The sequence below is a fragment of the Physeter macrocephalus genome, chromosome 21 (assembly GCF_002837175.3).
Source record: "Physeter macrocephalus isolate SW-GA chromosome 21, ASM283717v5, whole genome shotgun sequence".
NCBI lineage: Eukaryota > Metazoa > Chordata > Mammalia > Artiodactyla > Physeteridae > Physeter > Physeter macrocephalus.
The window spans coordinates 73,464,386-73,478,294 of NC_041234.1; the positions used below are offsets into that span (position 1 = coordinate 73,464,386).

The window sequence follows — 13,909 nt, forward strand, 5'->3', positions numbered from 1 at the left end:
TATAGGGAATCTAAAAAAAAATGGTCATGAAGAACCTAGGGGCAAGATGGGAATAAAGATGCAGAACTACTAGAGAATGGACTTGAGGATACGGATACGGGGAGGGCGAAGGGTAATCTGTGGCAAAGTGAGAGAGTGGCATGGACATATATACACTACCAAACGTAAAATAGATAGCTAGTGGGAAGCAGCCGCATAACACAGGGAGATCAGCTCGGTGGTTTGTGACCACCTAGAGGGGTGGGATAGGGAGGGTGGGAGGGAGGGAGACGCAAGAGGGAAGAGATATGGGGTAGTATGTATATGTGTAACTGGTTCACTTTGTTATAAAGCAGAAACTAACAGACCATTGTGAAGCAATTATACTCCAATAAAGATGTTTAAAAAAAAAATCTGCTGTCCTAGGGGGAGAGAAAATGAGTGACTGGTTTTACTAGATGCATCGTTCAAGCCAGCCTAGAATCTCTAGAAATAGTCTCTTCCTACCCCAGGGGACAAATCTGTCCAGACAACTGGAATCCTAAAACAGAGAAGTAGTAGAAAGCCTGGCAACATTTCTCTACTCATGGGATGACAATAAGAAAAATAAATAAATTGCTACGAAAGATTTTCATTGCTTCCGAAGGGCATAAGAAATACCCTCACTCATGACGACTTGTGAAATAAATAAAAAGTCAGAACCTTGATAAATTCTGATTTCCTAACTGATCTTTATTAGTATTTGTTTTTATATGCTAATCTGAAAATGACTTTTATAAACATATGTTTGCATCTTATCCATTGTCCCAAAACTGGCGAAAACATGTCATAGTCTCCATAATGAGGCTGTCTAGACTTTAAAAAGTATAATAAGATCTTGATTCTGAAATCTGTAGAATGTGACTCTTACAATATATCAAATATGAAAATGTTAAGCTTTTACTCTGTCAGGTACCATTCTGGTCCTTTTACGTTATTGCCTCACTTAGTTCTTGTAACTATCCTCTTAGGTAGGTATTTAAATATTATTTTCATGTTCACAAATGGGAAAATAAGTTTAGGAAAACATTGCTATTAAGCAATGGAACAAAGGTTTGAACCCCTAAGGTCATACACTGAGGACTTTGTAATACAACATTATAAATAACCATTAAAGGTAGAAACCACTTTTTGCTTGAGGATTGTTGACTGATTCTTGTGTGTGTGTGTGTGTGTGTGTGTGTGTGTGTTTCACATCTATCAAAAGGTTAATATGGGCCAAGTACTAGATTATCTCATTCTGTTAACACCCTACAATGTATGTACTATTATTATTTGCAGATTAGGAGACATGTTTAGGAAGAATCATTTTTGCAGATGCATAAATATGAGGGTAGCCCATTTCATTAGAAAACTGAGTCTAGTAATCTACATTAATAAGTTCAAAAACTACATATACCAGTTAGCTTTACTTTATCCCATCATCATTTGTTGCTCTAGTACAAATGTAGTAAGAAAGAGTATAGTAATGCTTTGTGCCAAGACTCCCCTCTCCAACCTCACACCGCCTGCATTAACCAGGAAGAATAACCCAGTATGTATGTCTTATTGAAAATGGGTCAGTATTGTCCCCCATCAAAGGACAGACTTTATTTTTAATTTGTCATTTACCGGTAACAGCTTGCTGAAAGGAATTTTTAAGTCTCATTTGATTTTACCCTTGGAGTAAAATTCTCCAGATGATGCCATGACATACCTCCTCATCCTTCTGAATTTATACCTATCTTTTTGGATAGGCAATGTCTACACTCACTTCTTAAGACTCCAACTTTTAGAATTTAGAATCTAAGATTCATAATATCCTTTTAAAAATGACAACAGTATATGAAGTCAAATTTATTTGTGCCCTAAAACCAGCCTACTTGTAAGTCATTACTTTCTGACCAGGGAACATTCTGTGGCCCTTTTTTAAACAAAGCAGAAAATAGTACCTTACTGGTCTTTTTTTTTTTTGCCCCATTATAGTGTACTTAGTGATGGTGTTATCAACAGAGAATTCATGCAGATTATTGAATCCTAACCTGCCCTTTAAGTTGAGAACAGTGTGTACTTTTGCTCTGAAGGCTAAAAATTTTACATCCTACCTAGGTTGCTTCCCTAATTTACCAAGTTAATCATGCTCAATGCCAAAAATTCAAACATGGAAATATAAAAAAGAAAACATGATCTCACCATTCAGAGATAACCACTGTTTTTATTGGTAGATAGCCTTCCAACTTCTAAAAATTATATTTTTTTCAGACTAAGAATATGATATACTCTTTTGTAACTTGCCTTTTCAGTTTATAATGTGGGCCTCTTTCTGTCAAGTACGTGTAGATCTATATGATAATTTAGAAATGGCTGCATCGTATCCTAGTGTATGTGGGTCCCATCCTTTATTTATCGAACCCCGTGATGGACAGATAGACTTTTTACGATTTTTGCTAGTATAAACAATGTTGCAAAGAACATTGATGTACAGCCATCCATATTTATATATTTGTCTGATAATGTGAGGACTGGCTTTATTCCAGTAGACGTAAGCATCGGGAAGGGTTCTTTGAGACTTCTTGTATGAGGGATAAGTTGCTAGTCAGTAACCATTTTTTATCATCTAAAGGCTCAGCCTGCACTTGGGTTGTGAATAGATTGCCTTAGAAACTACAATTACAAAGGCACTTCTGTCAGTTATGAATATGACATTGAGAAGCTGTGTTTTAACTCTGTCCTAATTGCTCATTTTTAAAACAACTGCTGACTGGCTTCTACCTTAAGGGACAGTTTATATTTTAAAACAATGGCACTGGCAGCTGCTAAAGTGTCTGTGATATTACCCATACAGGTTGCCTTTGTCCATACAACTGGTTAAGTAATTAAGCACAGGCTAGCGTGGGGAACACTACTAATAGGAAGCACCTGTTTACAGTCTCACGGATTGTAGGTGGTAGCTTAATATCTTCTCTCCTCAAAATCATAGCCAGTGGGATAGTTCTGTGATCCTGTCCTTTGGGAAATGGAAGTATGCAGGGGAAAGCCTGCCATTTCTGCCTTGCTGTAGAAGCCAGCAAGCTTACATAACCCCAGAGTACCCAGGGCTACCGAACCTGGGGAGTTGGGCTGACTACTCTCAAACTTCCTTCATCAGCAAGAATCAGGTAGCCCAGACCCAAGAGATAGGTTGCACACGTTAAAAACTAAAAGAGTAGATATATAGTCTTAGAATGATTTAGAAACAAAAGCAGATGACAGGTAAATATATTCGAGGTCAGCATATCAGCAACAAAGCTCAGGCAGATGACAAACAACTGCCACAGAAAATGACAGAGGATTGTCCATCATATGATCAAAGTTAGAGAAATGGCTGATGCCTAACGTTCTTAGTCATAGGGATCTCTGTCACACGTGGAATAGAAAGACACAGAGATGACAGGTGGTAGGAGTGAATGACCCTGTATCCACATTGTCATTTAACAGCTAGTTTATCTGCATCAACCCAAATGGTTGCTCAAGCTCTCATCTTGCCAAGTACTCTTGGCCCAGGTCACTGCAATCTATGCTTGCCTTGATCAGCTCTTCTGCTGCCACTCTTAATAGTGCTAGCTAGGCTTCAACAGCAGAACCTAACCAGATGTTGCCAGAGGACCTCACTTCTGCTGGGTGGTTTTGTTTTGGGCTTTTTCTGGGTTGTTTGTTTGTTTGTTTTGAAACAAAACTGCTGTCTTCTCTGTAAATCATTCAGGATTGTTTTTTTTAATACCATTAAAACTAAAATCACGTGTTTACGGAAACACTACAAATCTGACCAGTTCGGTGCATTCCCTATCATTATTTTCCTCCATGTCCTAGAAAAAAATGGCTAAACATGTATAGAAATTCTGATTCTCCCTTTATACATCCATTGCTTTTCATGCCCCCCGAATAGGAAAAATTTGGTAATTAAAATAGTCAGCAATATAAGGAACCAGAACTCACTTTTTCTAATCAAAAATTAACAGCTACACTTCTATTTCCTCTTGTTGAAATCCCACCTATCTGTTAAGGGCTAATTGGGATGAAGTTTTCCCTGACCCCCCAACTTCTACACTCAAAGGATATGATTTTTCTCTTCTCTTAACCTCCATTGTACGTAGACTGTAAGAGATGCTATAAGAGACATGTAGTTAGCTTCATGTTATAGTTGTTTGTACATTTATCCTTTCCTTCCTAATAACTTATAAGGGTGCTTATTATGGTACTCTCCAGATATTTTATTCAGTAAAAATTTGTGGGTGGATGAAAGGGAGGAAGGGAGCGTTTTCTTACCTTTGCCTATATTAATGGCAAATTATATTCCCTGTGTGTAAGCAGTATAGTGGAAGGTGAATTTGCTGGACCAGTTCCTGATTCATTGCTAATGATTGGATTATTACTTAATCAACAGGCAGTTTTTGAGAAACCACTGTGTGTAACCCACTGTGATAGACACCTGAGCGGTTCTGTTACAGTTTGTGTAGTTTCTGCTGGTTTGCTCTTTAACGTAAGTTTCACATATCTAATATACTTGGGAGCTTTTCCAACTATTTTCTAACATTCTTCACATTTTTATTTGTTGCCCTTTCCCATATTTTCCAGATAGGCCGGCATTGTCATCAGACTTTCAACCTCATAGAAAATTTGTCTTAGGGCCCAATTGCATTTCCTAGTGAAGAAGTGAACATAATGCATGGCCAATAAATAAAACCAAGGACATTTTTAAAAATCCTATTCATTAGCTTTGACATTGAGTCCAAAGATAATCGATGGCAAGGTCTGTGGCAGTTGAAATACTGAATATACTGATTTTATTTTTTCTGTGCCATACTTTCCCCAAATCCCTTGAAATACTCAAGTTATCAATTAGGTAAATACTAGTCATTTAAAATCCCAAGAGGTTGGTTGTACATGTTATGAAAATATCATGTTTATGACAGATAAAAGTAAGCATTGCATATTTTCTACATTTGTAGCTTAACATGGATTAAGTTTTTAATGCCTTGAAGTAATATTATTGTACTATGTGGTTTTACTCTTATCACGTATTTCAGTCTTCCTAAAGTTGCTATAATTGAGTTTGTTTGATAATGTACCTTTATATTACTACAAGACTTGATAGTTTGCAAAATATGAGGTTCATAATAGAGATAGTCAAGTTACTACCTGGCAGGGAGGATAAGAAGAAAGTGAAATATAGAAAAGTGATTTAATCTCACTGCTGCAGTTTTGTAAAATATAATTTGTTTTTCCCCAGCACAGCAGAGTTTCATGCTGATAACAAGCTACTGAATTAATAATAATAAATCCATTGCAACTATTGAGACTTTAACTTTAATAACATAACGAATGCTGAGCATTAAGAAAAGGAAAGGCATTCTTTGTACAGATGTTACCTAGAGCAGATCTACATCCCCAAGCATAGGAAAAATGCCATCATACCCTGAGCAATATCAATGTGAAAATAATTTGTGCATCTCAATTAGAATACTGTATTTTCTACACAAAGGCATGCTGTTTCCTGGAACACATTTGCTTATTTTCCAATTGGAAAGATATTTAGGGGTCTATTTTGTTATCACTACATGTACTTAACTCCAATTACAGTTAATGGGAGTTGTGTGTCTATAGTCACAGTAGCCTCTGAACTACTTTAACATTATTGCTTTACATTACCATCCTCGTTAAAATAACTTTCATCTCTTCTGCTGACCTGAACTACCATGGTAATCTGGGTTTCTCTTTTCTTTGCGTGGATTTATTTGCATGTAATGAATGATATAGATTACATAACATGGCCTGTTTCTAGTTTTGAAAACATTACGATGTCACTGAGATTAGAATAGGGTTAGAACTATTTAAGTAGAGGTAATTGGTTGGCTTCTAGGCATGCATTTTTGCACAGCACCCTGTGTATACAATTCTGTTGGAATAAAATAATTTAATATATTTTATCACCTGTGGTATCTAGTGGAAACCAAATTTGTAAAACATATAAAATATATGAAAAAATAAGGTTTACAAACTAGAGGCACTAGACTTTATCAACAACAAAACTATACATTTAATTCCAATTATTCAACATTTTGACGAAGCAAAAATAATGAGAATAAGTGTATTATAAAATCTCTAAGCAGAATTGGTGATGCTCTTTTCCTTAGTGCTGGCCTATGCCGTATTTTCAGAAGAAAAGTGGTTAGCCAGCAGGGAAAAAAAAAAAAAAAAAAAAGCGATCAGAAGACAGGGAAAGAGGCTTATGAAGTCTTTAAGAAAATGAAGAACCTGAAGAGAACTCTTAAAAACATTGTTAGGGACTTTAGAGTCACTTGACTCATTGGCACTCAGGAAATAGACATCTGCCTAGCCTTACTAGGATAGCCTAGTTAGTACCTATTGGCTTTGTTTGTCAAACTGTATTGTTTTCAAGTTGTTTTGTGATTATAGCATGATGGAGAGTTCTAAAATGTGCCCTAAAAATACATGTTTGAAATGAAAATATAAATTATAAAAGATTATCTCCACTAGGTATTAAAACATATTATGAGACAAATAATGAAATCAGAAGTCATTGGCACAAAAATAGTTGGAAAAATACTTAAGTCAATGGAACAGAAATGTACCCTAGTATAGATAATTTAATATATAAAAAAGAAATATCATGGGGCTTCCCTGGTGGCACAGTGGTTAAGAATCCACCTGCCAACACAGGGGACACAGGTTCAAGCCCTGGTCTGGGAAGATCACACATGCCGCGGAGCAACTAAGCCCGTGTGCCACAACTACTGGGCCCACGCGCCTAGAGCCTGTGCTCCGCAACAAGAGAAGCCACCGCAATGAGAAGCCTGTGCACCGCAATGAGGAGTAGCCCCCCGCTCGCCACAACTAGAGAAAGCCCGCGTGCAGCAACAAAGACTCAACACAGCCAAAAATAAATGAATTAAATAAATAAATTATATTAAAACACACACACACAAATCTTTAAAAAAAAACAACAAAAAAAGAAATATCATGAATCAATGTAGAAATTCATGATTATTCAACAGATGATTCTGGAACAACCCATTTCCTCTTTGCAAGGAAAAAAGCAAGCAAGCAAGCAATGTGGAAACTTACCTGACATTGTACAACAAAATAAATTCTAGATCATTTAAATAAGTGTTAGAAAAGATCAAACCTTAAAGGAGAAGAGATATCAGGACTTCCCTGGTGGCACAGTGGTTAAGAATCTGCCTGCCAGTGCAGGGGACACAGGTTCGAGCCCTGGTCCTGGAGGATCCCACATGCCGCGGAGCAACTAAGCCCGTGCACCACAACTACTTAGCCTGCGCTCTAAAGCCTGCAAGCCACCACTACTGAGCCCGCGTGCCACAACTACCGAAGCCTGCGCACCTAGAGCCTGTGCTCCGCAGCAACGAGAAGCCACTGCAATGAGAAGCCCTCACACCACAATGAAGAGTAACCCCTGCTCACCACAACTAGAAAAACCCCACGTACGCAGCAATGAAGACCCAACACAGCCAAAAATAAATAAATAAATTTTAAAAAAAGAAGAAGAAGAAGAGATATAGTTGAATGTTTATCAAATGTCTCTGGCTAGAGGAAGACTTCCTAAGGTTAACAATAAAGGAATGGATCACAGTGTAAAAGATTGATCAATTTATTGGGCAAGGGATATGACCAGCATTTAAAGGAAGAAATATAAATGGATAATAACATATGAAAATTTCCACTTTACTAAGATTTGAAGAAGGGCCAAAAGAATCAGATGCCATTAGTCACTTTTCATATTAGCGCATTTTTAAAAAATTAATACCCAACAATAAGACAGACAAATTCATTTACTTACTGCCAATTGGATTTAAATTAACACAAGTATTCTGGAATACAATTTGGACTTAATTTTGCATACTTAACAATGCCACTTCTACACATGATGTATATAATAAGATATAAGCTCTAAGGATATTCATTGCAAGGCTTTGTATAATAGCAAAAACTTGGAAGCAACCTATATGTCCAACAGTAGAGAAATGGTTAACCAAATTGTGACATATTTATATAAAAAGAAGAGTATGTGGCCATTAAAAATCATGTTTTCTATATCACGTTTCAGAAGTTTAGTGACATGGAAAATTTCTACAATAAAATGTTAAATGGGGCTTCCCTGGTGGCGCAGTGGTTGGGAGTCCGCCTGCCGATGCAGGGGACACGGGTTCGTGCCCCGGTCCGGGAGGATCCTGCGTGCCGCGGAGCGGCTGGGCCTGTGGGCCATGGCCGCTGGGCCTGCACGTCCGGAGCCTGTGCTCCGCAACGGGAGAGGCCGTGGCGGTGAGAGGCCCGCGTACCACAAAAAAATTTAAAAAAAATTTTTTTAATTAAAAAAAATGTTAAATGAAAAAGTAGAACACCAATTTGAATATATAGTTCGAGCTCAACTTTTTTTTTTTTTAAAGACATTATTCTGGTAAGTGAAGAGAACAAATCTAGTCAACAAACTGGCTGTCCTCCACCAAGAGGTTAGGCCCAAGCCTAGTTCTGTTGCCACTTTCCTTCCAGTCGTTTCTAGCGAGTGAGAAACTTTATCAAGTCAGGATCCCCGAAAGCACAGAAAAAAAACATAAATCGTTTTGGAATCATGGGACAGAAGGGAAAAAAGATGTAAGTTCATATGATTTCACTATAACAGTCTAAAATAATTATCTTTCATCAGTGTTTGGCATGCAAATAGCTACTCAATAGACATTTCCCAAAGCAGCCTAAAGTTTTCTTGGTTTTCTTAGCCTGAGCTGCGCAAACCCCATCCTCTGTTTGCTCTTTTTGGTGGAAACAATGCCTGTCCATTGACGGTCAATCTGCCACACCATCATTTTTGAAGAGTTTTGGAGAAAAGAAAGCTCACAGTAAATTGCAGAGGCTTTCTTTTCCTTTGTTTTCTAGCCAGCTAATTATCATTAAAACAGGATGTTTTGTAGCACAATGTGCAGTATATGCCAGGCACACTTATTTTTTGGTACCCTATTGGGAGGATATAGTTGCATTGTGTTAGATCAACGTTGATACATCTAACGTGCCTGTGAAGCACCAGGGAGGAAACAGTTCTTCCACAGACAACAGATGGATGCCTAGCCTGGGGGGAAATGAATAATGGACATGGTCTTTTTATCACATGTTTTCAATCTCAACTTGACCTACTCATGCAATATACAACACACAGCCCTGTACCTTTGGTATACACTCACTTTATTAAAGGAGTAATTAAACGTTCCCAGGTTGCATTCCACAGGCTTGAGTCCTTTGGTCTATCTCACACCACGTTTTGTTTAAGCTTTATCTATGATATGCTTATTCCTCAGTTATCTCACTTTGACAAAGTTTTCAGTAGGAAGGAAATTAGCAGTGTAGATTTAGGTATGATCTGAAATTTTGTGACATTCAGGTGTTTCATGGATGATGTGCTTTGTACATAGTTGTTGAATAAATGATTGCATGAATGAATTTTAGAGCAATACAATAACAGGTTTAATCTATTCACTCAGGACTCTATTGGGAAGGTTTTGAGATGAATGCCAAATCAATTGATGCTCGGAAAAAGCATAAAGCTTCTTGCTCTTATGACAGTGGAGAAAGGCTTGAAAGTGGTTTGAGCTGGTTAACCTGGTATTCACAATGTGCAGAATCATGTCAAAGCTGGACCATGTATTTATATTCTCTTTTTGTGACAGATTGGCATATTGTTTTAGGTTTGGTCGCCCCTTCTCCATGGACTGCACATTTTCATGTAACTATTCCCCCCTCTTCAATTTCACACTATGACCAGGCTACTGTCTGTAATGTCAGAATCTTTTCACCTTCACATAGGGCATCAAGCCTTTGGTGACCAAAAAGAATCTGATAGGGTATGTATGCCCAACTATGGTGGATTTAGAGGGTACATCTTGGGATGGACATCTCAGGCTCTACTGTTGCATTAATCCTTGTGTTTACAAACAATAGAATCCCTTAGTGAATTCTTAGACCATGAGGATACATTGGACTCTCTAGGCTTTCATATTCACTGTGTTACCTCATGCATTCAGAAAATGGAAACAGAGGAACATTATGACAAATCATGTTCCCTCAACCTCTGATGACATGTATTTTCCTGTATCTCATTGCACAATATCCCCAACAAGTATACACACATAGCCTGATGCCTCCCCACATCTTCCTCTCTTTCATTTCCAAAAACACAACAAGGCAAATTGGAAAGGGAAGCCACTACTTATTAACAAAGCCCTCCGCATCACCTCAGGTAAATACATATTTTTTAAACTATTGACTTTTTGGAGGAGAGACTCCTATTTTTTTCCATCTAAACTATTCTAGTATCAGTAGTGTTGGGAGAATAAGACTGGGTAGAAAAGTGGATTTGGTTCAGTCTGGGGCTCCTGGAGCTCTCAAATCATATCACATGGGCACCTGCCGCCTTCACCTATGTTTCCAAATAGGAAGTGCAATCACTCTCACAATCACCCAAACTACTCCGTCACCCCGACAGCAATAATAACTAGCATTTGCTCTTTTCTCATAAATTTGATGCCAACCGTGTGTCCTGACCTTATGAGGGTCAAACCACTGATTTTTTACCCATTAGTATTTAATACTATAAATATAGAAGTTGTATTTTTAAATATTCAATGATTCTCAATCTCTGCCTCAAAGAAGGCATGAATCCAAGTATGAAAATTGCTATCATTAGATTGCGAGCTATTAGACTGTGAGAAGAGATGAATATTTATATTCATATATATCCATATTATATATCCGTATAACATATTATCGTCCAAATTGCACTTCTACCTGATCCATACAGCTCTAGAGTATCAATATATTTTGTACCTAAAATAGTTTTAACATGCATACAGAGAATCGTAAATAAATCACAAAAACCCAGAGCAGTCTTGCTGTCATTGTTTCTTTTTTCTTCTTTTTAACATCATTATTGCAGTATAATTGCTTTACAATGTTGTGTTAGTTTCTGCTGTATACAAAGTGAATCAGCTATATGTATACATATATCCCCATATCCCCTCCCTCTTACATCTCCCCCACCACCCTCCCTATCCCACCCCTCTAGGTGGCCACAAAGCACCAAGTTAATCTCCCCGTGCAATGTAGCTGCTTCCCATTAGCTATCTATTTTACATTTAGTAGTGTATCTATGTCAGTGCTAATCTCTCCCTTCGTCCCAGCTTACCCTTCCCCCTCCCCGTGTCCTCATGTCCATTCTTTACATCTGCATCTTTAATCCTGTCCTGCCCCTAGGTTCATGAGAACCGTTTATTTTAGATTCCATATATATGTGTTAGCATGCGGTACTTACTTCTGACACACTTCACTCTGTATGACAGATTCTAGGTCTATCCACCTCACTACAAATAACTCAATTTCATTTCTTTTTAGGGCTGAGTAATATTCCATTTTATATATGTGCCATATCTTTTTATCCATTCATCTGTCAATGAACACTTAGGTTGCTTCCATGTCCTGGCTATTGTAAATAAAGCTGCAATGAACATTGTGGTACATGATCTTTTTGAACTATGGTTTTCTCAGGGTATATGCCCAGTAGTGGGATTGCTGGGTCGTATGGTAGTCCTATTTTTAGTTTTTTAAGGAACATCCATACTGTTCTCCATAGTGGCTGTATCATTTACATTCCCACCAACAGTGCAAGAGGGTTCCATCTCATCCACATTCTCTCCAGCATTTATTGTTTGTAGATTATTTGATGATGGCCATTCTGACCAGTGTGAGGTGATACCTCATTGTGGTTTTGATTTGCATTTCTCTAATGATTGGTGATATTGAGCATCCTTTCATGTGTTTGTTGGCAACTTGTATATCTTCTTAGGAGAAATGTCTATTTGCTCTTATGCCCATTTTCGGATTGGGTTGTCTGTTTTTTTGATATTGAGCTGCATGAGCTGCTTGTATATTTTGGAGATTAATCCTTTGTCAGTTGCTTTGTTTGCAAATATATTCTCCCATTCTGAGGGTTGTCTTTTTGTCTTGTTTATGGTTTCCTTTGCTGTGCAAAAGCTTTGAAGTTTCATTAGGTCCCATTTGTTTATTTTTGTTTTTATTTCCATTTCTCTAGGAGGTGGGTCAAAAAGGATCTTGCTGTGATTTATGTCATAGAGTGTTCTGCCTATGTTTTCCTCTAAGAGTTTGATAGTGTCTGGCCTTAACATTTAGGTCTTTAATCCATTTTGAGCTTACTTTTGTGTATGGTGTTAGGGAGTGTTCTAATTTCATACTTTTACATGTAGCTGTCCAGTTTTCCCAGCACCACTTATTGAAGAGGCTGTCTTTTCTCCACTGTATATCCTTCCCTCCTTTATCAAAGACAATGAGACCGTATGTGTGTGGGTTTATCTCTGGGCTTTCTATCCTGTTCCATTGATCTATATTTCTGTTTTTGTGCCAGTACCATACTGTCTTGATTACTGTAGCCTTGTAGTATAATCTGAAGTCAGGGAGCCTGATTCCTCCAGCTCCATTTTTCGTTCTCAAGATTGCTTTGGCTATTCGGGGTCTTTTGTGTTTCCATACAAATTGTGAAATTTTTGGTTCTAGTTCTGTAAAAAATGCCAGTGGTAGTTTGATAGGGATTGCATTGAATCTGTAGATTGCTTTGGGTAGTAGAGTCATTTTCACAATGTTGATTCTTCCAATCCAAGAACATGGTATATCTCTCCACCTATTTGTATCATCTTTAATTTCTTTCATCAGTGTCTTATAATTTTCTGCATACAGGTCTTTTATCTCCTTAGGTAGGTTTATTCCTAAATATTTTATTCTTTTTGTTGCAGTGGTAAATGGGAGTGTTTCCTTAATTTCTCTTACAGATTTTTTGTCGTTAGTATATAGGAATGCACGAGATTTCTGTGCATTAATTTTGTATCCTGCTGCTTTACCAAATTCATTGGTAGTTTGATAGACATTCCATTGAATCTGTAGATTGCTTTGGGTAGTATATTTTCACAATGTTGATTCTTTAAATCCAAGAACATGGTATATCTCTCCAATCATTTGTATCGTCTTTTATTTTTTTCATCAGTGTCTTATAGTTTTGTGCATACAGGTCTTTTGTCTCCTTAGGTAGGTTTATTCTGAGGTATTTCATTCTTTTTGTTGCAGTGGTAAATGGGAGTGTTTCCTTAATTTCTCTTACAGATTTTTTTGTCGTTAGTCTATAAGGTTTATTCTGAGGTATTTCATTCTTTTTGTTGCAGTGGTAAATGGGAGTGTTTCCTTAATTTCTCTTACAGATTTTTTGTCGTTAGTATATAGGAATGCACGAGATTTCTGTGCATTAATTTTGTATCCTGCTGCTTTACCAAATTCATTGATTAGCTCTAGGAGTTTTCTGGTAGCATCTTTAGGATTCTCTAGGTATAGTATCGTCATATGCAAACAGTGACAGTTTTACTTCTTCTTTTCCGATTTGGATGCATTTTATTTCTTTTTCTTCTCTGATTGCCATGGCTAAAACTTCCAAAACTATGTTGAATAATAGTGGTGAGAGTGGGCAACCTTGCCTTGTTCCTGATCTTAGAGAAAATGGTTTCAGTTTTTCACCCTTGAGAATGACGTTGGCTGTGGGTTTGTCATATATGGCCTTTATTATGTTGAAGAAGTTTCCCTCTATGCCTACTTTCTGGAGAATTTTTATCATAAATGGGTGTTGAATATTGTCGAAGCTTTTACTGCATCTATTGAGATGATCATATTGTTTTCATCCTTCAGTTTGTTAATATGGTGTATCACATTGATTGATTTGCGTATACTGAAGAATTCTTTCATTCCTGGGATAAACCCCACTTGATCATGGTGTATGATCCTTTTAACGTGCTGT

General features: G+C 37.4%; 1 protein-coding gene across 9 annotated transcripts in view; it reads left to right on the forward strand.

The window, feature by feature from the left end:
* DIAPH2 (diaphanous related formin 2) overlaps positions 1–13,909 on the forward strand; it is a 919,875-nt gene that overhangs the window by 884,388 nt on the left and 21,578 nt on the right. The gene's annotated exons all lie outside the window — the stretch shown is intronic.